Raw genomic sequence first — 9,015 nt, forward strand, 5'->3', positions numbered from 1 at the left:
TTGGCCTTTTATATATACCTGTACGCATATATGTACATTATAACAACGGGTGTTACCTAGTTATTTGCATATTTACTTCACGAGAACCTGATAATTGCACAGTATAAATTAATCGCTCTTCTTATTATCTTCTCAGGTATGTTTTTTTTTTTTATTTCTTCTTTTTCATTTCTCTCTCTCTCTCTCTCTCCCTCTGCTTCTCCCTCTCTCTCTCTCACGCACACTCTCTTGGAATTTTAACGAATCATCAACAGCTGTTCAACTTGACTATTCGTGTACAAACAATTATATCACATTATACCATGCGATTACTATGCATTTATTTTTTTAAACTATACGTCTATACTCCTAGGAAATGTTTGGTAAATTGTAAAAATTTTTTTCGCCAATTATACAGATAAGTTCGTAATATACGCTTCGCTACGATTAAAGTTAAAGAGGAGAAAGAAAAAGAGAGGAAAAAAATGAAGTAGGATTCGTAGCAAACAAATGACACGTATGTGGAGGTATGTAATAGGTATTATTGCCGTAAATCGTTTGTCCGGTAAAAAGTCGTTGCCCGATATAATCCAGTTAGACGACAGGGAATTACGAGAGGAAGAAAGAAAAAACAAAGAGAATTATGACTAATTTTTTTTTCCATCGAATACGCGTTTCTCAATAAAAATAAAGGGGGAAAAAAAAAAGAAGAAGAAGTAAAAGAGATGCGCTCGCGTGGAACATGATTTTCGAACGACGTATCATAATTATTGCGAGACGCACGTGGGTGTAATAAGGGTACATAATGATAGTTTTCAGTTCGCATGTAATAATTGTTGGTAGTTTGCACGGGGGGAGAGAGAGAGAAACTGAGGTTCTTCAATTTCTATAGTTTAAAATCCTTGACGGTTTTATATGGAGAAGTCGGTTTTGAAATACAATCCATAACCCCCACAGGCACCACATGGACGGGTTTCCGGAGTTTACCAAGTAAACGATTATATTAGGTGCGTGTGCGTGCGTGTGTGTGTGTATATATCTATGTACCCTGTTCTTGAGAAGTTAAAACTGGTGTAGATTTTTCCTTTTATTACCCGGTAATTTTTTAAGTGTGAATTTTTATAATTACAAGCTAGGTATTGCCAGTAGTACACACGTTACACGTGCGTGTAAACGTTCATTTTGAACTGAACTATATGTGCGTGTACGTGCGACTTACGTTCCTCGGGTTTGTTGCGTGTGTTGTGTACGTGCAGTTAAAAACTGCATGAAAACTCGCCTCCGCATCATGAGGATGCAGGGACCGTAATTCGTAGAGTGACGCGAGGTCATTCTCAGAAGTCTGTCTGTGAACTCTGATGCAGGGGGTGTTGAGCCGAAGTAGCGACTGAAACGAACCGTCTCGCCGTCCGAGCAACACCGACGCGAAAATTCTTGAACTGCAGAAAATTTTCAACCTCTGCACGCGACGACGGGCGTCTCCCTCCCACTCGATTTATTTCGTCGGTTTTCTCGCGCACGGTCGTTCGTTATTTCGAGTAAATTTCCTCGGCCATTTTCCGAACTTCTATCCCTCGCTAACGGAGTGAGTAGCGACAGTGGCGTGGAATTATACGCGAAGCCTTGAAAGTTGAGGTTCTCTGCGATTGTCTTGATATTTCATCATCAATTCTCTTCAGTCCCGATGTAATTCACGCAGCGTAGAAGCATCGGTCTGGTCTCACTCTTGATTAGTCGGATAAAATTCACCTCGGAAATAAGTAGAGACCACCGGTTGTACGCTTGTACCTACCGTACCCAGTTGTACACCACCGCTATTGTCGTAAATCCAATTACGTCGCGGTATACGCAAATGTGCAAAACGTTGCAATCGAACAATTCACCGTAATGTGTACAAACAATCGTATGATTCCGATGATTTTTATTTAATAGATAACGAGTAACGACGAAACAACAAAAAAGAAAGAAATTTATTGAATCAGTTTCGATTATCAGTCCTTGCGATGAATTATCCGTTATTCTTTATTTTCATTTCTTTTTTTTTCATTACCTCTACGTAGAGCGATTTGTTTAATGATCACTTCGCTGATTTATCCAGCTGTTCAAACACGAGATCGTCATACGTTCAGGGGAAAGCGATAAAAAAAAGGTAACTGTGACCATAGAGAGAGAGAAAGAAAAAACATAATAACTGCGGCAAATTTAATATTAATTCAGACGCGCAATGAATGGTCGCTGACAAAGATTATCGATCTCAGGTTATATCGGTCCCGCGCAATTTCACCAAAGAAATATAATACCAATAACCTTAACGTGGTGTACCGTCAATAAAAATGTGCACACCGATAATCGCTCATTTTTGCAAATGTATCGCAAACATTCCAGTAGTTTTACATATTCTTATCTCGAATAGCTACATACGTAGCCGCACGTAGGTGTTAAAGAGTGACTCACCACAGGGATGCGATCGCTAGTTTTTTTTCGGAATTATTCGTCACTCCGATTCTGCTCGGGGTAATCCTTTGACATCGTCCGATCTCGAACCTCCCCACATATTTGCGTAAAGAAGAAGAGAAAAACAAAAAAAAACAAGAAAAAATAGAAGGAACGGTATCAACGAAATCAGGATACGGTATACTCGCGTCTCCTTCTTTCGAAAATTCTCATTTCCTGCGGGAGATCCTGCGTGACAGCAAGAGCTCACTTCCGGTAACGTTATTTACCGTTAAACTCCGTCGTGCAGCGGTAACAGGGAAGAAATTGGAGCGACGAAGTAGTGGCGTCGCACGCCGCTCGTTTTATTCCCCGGCTGTGCGGAGGCCCTCAGGAACGGCTACGGTGGGCCTACCGTCGAGGCGATGGGCATTTAAAAATTTAAAGGGACAGGACACGCCGGGTGACGGGTGAAGTACGACGAACGTACGTACGAAGGGAAAGAGAAGGGGGCGGGTGGGTTTCCAAAATCATAATACCTGACGCGGACTAGCAGGAGCGGCTACTACCGCATACTCCACTCCTGGAACACGTCCGTCCGTGTACGGGGAAGTTTTACACAAAGTAAATGGATGAATGCTCTGCCCGCCGGGAGGAAAAATACTGAATAGATGCGCGGACCCAGAAGGCTACGGGGAAAACAGGGTGGAGAATTTCGCCCGTTTTAACCCTCCAGCGAACGACTACACCCCCGTCATCCTGCTGCTGCTGTTGCTGCCGCTGCCGTTGCCTCCGCTACTTGGGTAGGGTCTGCCGAATCTACGGTGAAAAATGAACGAAAATTCAGCTCTTGGATTCACCCGGTTTTTCGCTAGAGAAAACCCCAGAGAAACGGTATCGACATAATGCAATGGTAGGTAGGGATGCCGTGAGCTTATTTTTACACACTTTCGTACGCACAGATGTTTCGAAATACAGTTATAATGGTGAAGCTTTTTCATTTCTATAAGGGGTAGGGAAAATTCTATACAGAGAATCGCGAATGTTACACGTGACACTGCATTTTTGTCTCTCTTTCCTTCTCTACTCGTTTCCCCGTAAAATCATCGAGTAGTTGACACTGGATATTCGTACATCGAATCTCTTTCATCTGCTGCAGTTACGTATGATCCGTGCATGGAAAAATGTATTTGGGAAATTTACCACACTAACATTGCACGCGCATTGCATTTCAATCTCAGATTATATGTCATACGCATGTTGAGAGTTTTTATTTCAATCTACGAATTTTACCCATCGAGATATCTTAATTTTTCTGACCTATGGAGTGAACCATTGGCTATAACTCGATCAATTTTAAAGAAAGATCAATTTGGCTTTCATATTCGGATTCCTGAGGTCAAAATACAGAAGAATAGCATCCAAACCCAATAAAAATAATATCGATTTTTGGCCAAAAATTGAAAATTTTCCAAGGGATTTTTTCAATTTTTGGGCCAAAAGTAAAGTAGTTTGAGAATTAATTGTATTACACTTTTCTGACGTATTTTGACCTCAGGAATCCAAATCTGAAAGAAAAATTGATCTATCTTAAAAATTTACCGAGTTATCGCCAATTTTCAGCTTTTTGGGGTCAAAAATAAAAAATTCATTTTTTAGTCTATCTCAATGTAACTTGAGCTCAGAAATCCGAATCCAGAAGAAAAATTGATCTATCTGCAAAAATGACCGAGTTATCCCCATTTTTTCGCATTTTTTGGTACAAATTTGAGGATATCTCGAAGGGAAAAAATCGTAGCTCAATTTGGCTTTCGGATTCGTGTTCCTGAGGTCAAAATACGTAAGAAAAGTGCCATACGATCAATTTTTAAAAATAAAAATTTTTGGTCAAAATTTGAGATTTTTCCAAGGGGTACCCCTTACGATTTTTTCAAATTTTGACCAAAATTTTTTATTTTTTAAAATTGATCGTATAGCACTTTTCTTACGTATTTTGACCTCAGGAACACGAATCCGTTGTCCAAATTGAGCTACGATTTTTTCCCTTCGAGATATCCTCAAATTTATGGGAAAAAATGCGAAAAAATGGGGATAACTCGGTCATTTTTGCAGATAGATCAATTTTTCTTCTGGATTCGGATTTCTGAGCTCAAGTTACATTGAGATAGACTAAAAAATGAATTTTTTATTTTTGACCCCAAAAAGCTGAAAATTGGCGATAACTCGGTAAATTTTAGAGATAGATCAATTTTTCTTTCAGATTTGGATTCCTGGGGTCAAAATACGCCAGAAAAGTGTAATACAATCAATTCTCAAACTACTTTACTTTCGGCCCAAAAATCGATTTTTTTTTTGGCTTCTCAAGGGTAATCTCACGTATAATAAGCTCCGAAATCCAAATCTGAAAGCCAAAATCATCTACTCATGCAATCGATCGAGTAATCATCAATTATTCGCTGTTGGGAGCAGAAAAATTATAAGACATATCGATTGGTTTTAGTCGTAGACTCACTTTGAATCTTTGCAATCCATGCATGGGTCGAAATATTCGAATTCTTCAATTTACCAACGAGCCCGAGCTTTACTGGAGTCAGCGTAGCCAGCAGCGTAGCGCTTTGTTGTGAGAAATCACCTTCAGGGCTGAGCAGAGGTGACGCCCCACAACAAACCGCGCGCCCGTGGCCTCAGAAACATGAATCCGTTGGTCAAATTGAGCTACAAATTTCTCCCATCTAGATATCTAAATTTTTCTGCTCCAAAGAATAAAAAATTGGCGATAACTCGATCAATTTCATGAATAGATCAATTTTGCTCTTAAATTCGGGTTCCATTTCCAATAAAAGCTGCTGTACATTTCTTGCTTCGGTTGTCCAGTTCATGGAAACTACGTATGCGATCGATCTTACGTAACGTATGTTGCAACCTATTCACAAAAACACAACGTGCACTTTTGACATCAATCGCGTGGGTATAGTGTTGGGTATTCGAAAAACTATCGAACAAAGAATTCGCGTGAAGAATGTGTCGCGAACGGGGACGATAAGAGATTCTGGCAAAACGGAGAGAGGACAGATAAAAGTATGCGATAAATCAAAATCAAAACTGATCTAAATTATTAGCCTACGTGCTAGCTCGCACAGATTTCGTTGGCTTTATTACCCAGAAACGATGACATGGGTATACATTTATACGTTTATAAATTCAAATGAGTTAGTCACGTATGTAAATTCAGTAGAAATTAGTAAGTCGATATCGTTATCGCTATTCAGATAGGGTAATTATAATTTTTTGTAATAATTAATTTTGCGAATCATGAAGTTGACTCCTGCTTTTTTTTTTTTCTCTCTTTCATTTTTTCTTCATTTTACTCACGACCCGCCTATACGGGGGGCAAATTGGGGTATACGTATAACTAGAACCACATACATTTACGACATGCATGGGTGCCGAGTGTACACGCACGTAAATGACGCATGTGTGTACAGCTACTGGGTCGTTTATCGTTTATCAATTTACTGCAAAGCGTCGGTAATAAACGAGCGTTCCGTGATATTCTGTAAACATTGATTGACATTAATTGGGTGATTTGATTAGAGCCGGGAATAAAGATATTTATGTACAACGTTATAATCGTCCTTCTTCTGTACACGCAATCAATTACGCGAAAACTCGGTGGAATAATAATTGTGTCGTGAAATGAGTTCTGTGAAATTTCCCAAAAAAAAAAAAAAAAATCCTAGAGGCTTTTGAAGAAAAAGAATGACGCGATGACGTGTATATCTATAAACGATACCGAAAAAGAATCGTCAGAAGTGATGAAGAATAATTTCTCCACTTATTTTCTTCTTCCAGAGAAACCGACGTTTCAGCTTATCGTATATAAAAATGGCGTATGGGTATAATAATAAGTATTTTACGTGCGTCCCTCGATCTCCATGGTAACAGATGGCTGGCAAGTGATCCGAAAACAGCTGATCCTTTTTCAAAGATGCCTCTCCTCTCATTCAGCTGTGACGTAGGTAGTCCTGCCTAATTGGCTTACGGACCTACAGCGAATAAAGAATAAATAAAAAAATAAATAAACAAATAAAACGAGCAAGTAGACGAAATGAGTTACAGTTACAGAGAAAGTTTCCCCGTTTTTTTTTTCTCAACCCACATATTCGTACATTACGTTACGTTATATGACAAATTGGAAAGGGCTTGAGGCGTGATTGAATATAGTTGAGACTGGCGTCGAGTCCCCTGGTAGCTGCAATCGTACAAGTTGGTATAATAAAGCGTTGGAATATTTTCATGTTTAACATCGGCTCATCGGCTTAAGTTAGTTAGTATTCTCTGGTTGCAGTTGAAGGCATCCGGTGAACCGCTGCAGCACTGCACCCGGCGTTACGACGGCCTTAGAGTCGTCGTTCTCGTCGTCCCGTCAAATACGCTGCCTTTTTTTTTTTATTTTTTTTTCTCTCTTACCTCCATCTCTTCTCTCTCTCTTTTCCTCTTTCTCGCTTCTTTTTCTCCTCTTTCCTCAACCATCCTCATAGATTATTTGTATTTTATTCCATCGATATGAGAAGCGGAGGCGTCCGTGAGACCTTGGTTAAAAAAGTATATAAGCGGTGTGCTGTTGCTGCTGCTGCAGCAGCAGCTGCAACGTTTCAAGAGACGCGCGGTGTGCCCGTTGTTTTTTTGGTATGGAGATTGCGGACGATTTTAACTTCAGATATATTTATATGTGTACGAAGTATTTTATTTTCATTTTTATTTATTTTGTTTTTTTTCATTTCGAGTTGATAAATGAAAACGGGGCGAAAGGGTGGAAGGGACGATTTTTCATCGGGAAACATCGCCGCACGGTTGATTTTTCTGGTAAAACTTGATTACGTATTTTTTACGAAAAAAGACGAGATAGAAAGACGTCGTTTTCTTTCATCCACGAATTTTTTCTTTTTTTTTTTTCTTCATTTCTCTCCCTTTTGAAAGAAGGTAGTAATTTTCACCGAGGCGCCCAGATCCAACGGAGGCAAAAGAAAGCTATTGAGGGTCGTTTCCAACAGAATTAAAATATTTGCTCAATTCCTTGGAACGAAATTAAACAATTAAGTCAATTTGACAGTGAAAAGGGTTGAAAATAGAGGAGGAAGAGACCTCCTCGCTCTATGGGTCTCGTCGTTCCGCGACTCAAAGGTTATGATTTCGGCGTAAAGTTGAAAGGAAAATTGAGGGAACGAGAAAAAAAAAAACATTAATGGTTTATTCATGAAAATGTTGAGAGAGAGAGAGAGAAAAAAAATCGAAATAATAAATAAAGAAAACGAAACTCCACGAAATCTTGCGACTGTGATTGAATAAGCAGTTCCCTTTTCAATTCGATAAATGAAAAAATTCAATTTTCACGTGTACGAAAAAAATAATAAATGTTTTTTTTTTCAACATCTTTCTCGACAAGGCCGAGCTCGTTTCGCTTTACCAATTGCATCTCGGGAGACGAAGTTTCTGGAACAATTTTCGGCGGGGTAGGGGATTTTTTTCCGGCAACCGGTCAAAAATCATAGAATTTCGCGTATTATAATATCGTCCAAGATTAGACGAGTCGTCGCTAGCGTCGGACGTATAGGTATCTACAACAAGATCTATTTCAAGAATCTTAATTCTCGGAGAAGGCTGCAAGGTAAAATTGACGCGGGTTTCGGCCGTGCTTTTCCTCCTACTCTTTTCTCCCTACGTTCTATCTTATTTCTCGTGCGAAAATTTTTGGCACAAGTATGTTTTGTTAACTTTTGTATAAAACGAATTATTTTTAGTGAGCGTTATGTACACACAAACGGAATACGTGTACGCCGATACGTACAACGCTCCGCGAGAGGGTAAATTTCAATTGCGAAATCATTCGCACGTCAACTTCCACGCGTATCAACACCTACAACACCTGATGGCCCGTTTGATTATATTCGATTCGAATTCGCTAAACCCCCCCGACCCCGTTGAATCGTAAAACAATTACATACACTCTCTCCGTTATACTCCTCTACGTCGCTTATCCCTATTAGTACCGTATAATGTATATTTAGCGATAATCGAATTATTCTATCTCATCACTCTATGCATACCATAGCAAATGACGATGGTGGTGGTGCTGCAGCAGCAACACCACCAACGAGATCGATGATTCATTCAATTGTAGGTCAATTGCACCGACCCATAGAGCAAAGACCATACGAACTCCATTATCAAACTTGAAGAGATTATTTACTCGTCGTTTCAAATTATACACGTACCTTATACACATACAATACATATATTACATATACAGTTTCAATATCGCTCCTAGATTTCAATATTTTATTGAGGTACCTCCGTACAGTATGATGCGCCGCACGTAGTTTTAGATAAAATGAGAAGACTCGTTAAATATTCCCGATTGTTACATACATACGCTCTTAATATTAGATACCCCGTCAGAGACGATAACAGAATTACGTAGTATAATCCATAGTTGTACCATCACGAACTTTGATTAAGGGGTTGCGAACGCATGAATAAATTATTAGCTACGGTACTGCACCTCCGTACCGGCGTTACATGCGAGTCGTACCGTAGGATGGG

Source organism: Athalia rosae, chromosome 4 (genome assembly GCF_917208135.1).
Source record: "Athalia rosae chromosome 4, iyAthRosa1.1, whole genome shotgun sequence".
Lineage (NCBI taxonomy): Eukaryota > Metazoa > Arthropoda > Insecta > Hymenoptera > Athaliidae > Athalia > Athalia rosae.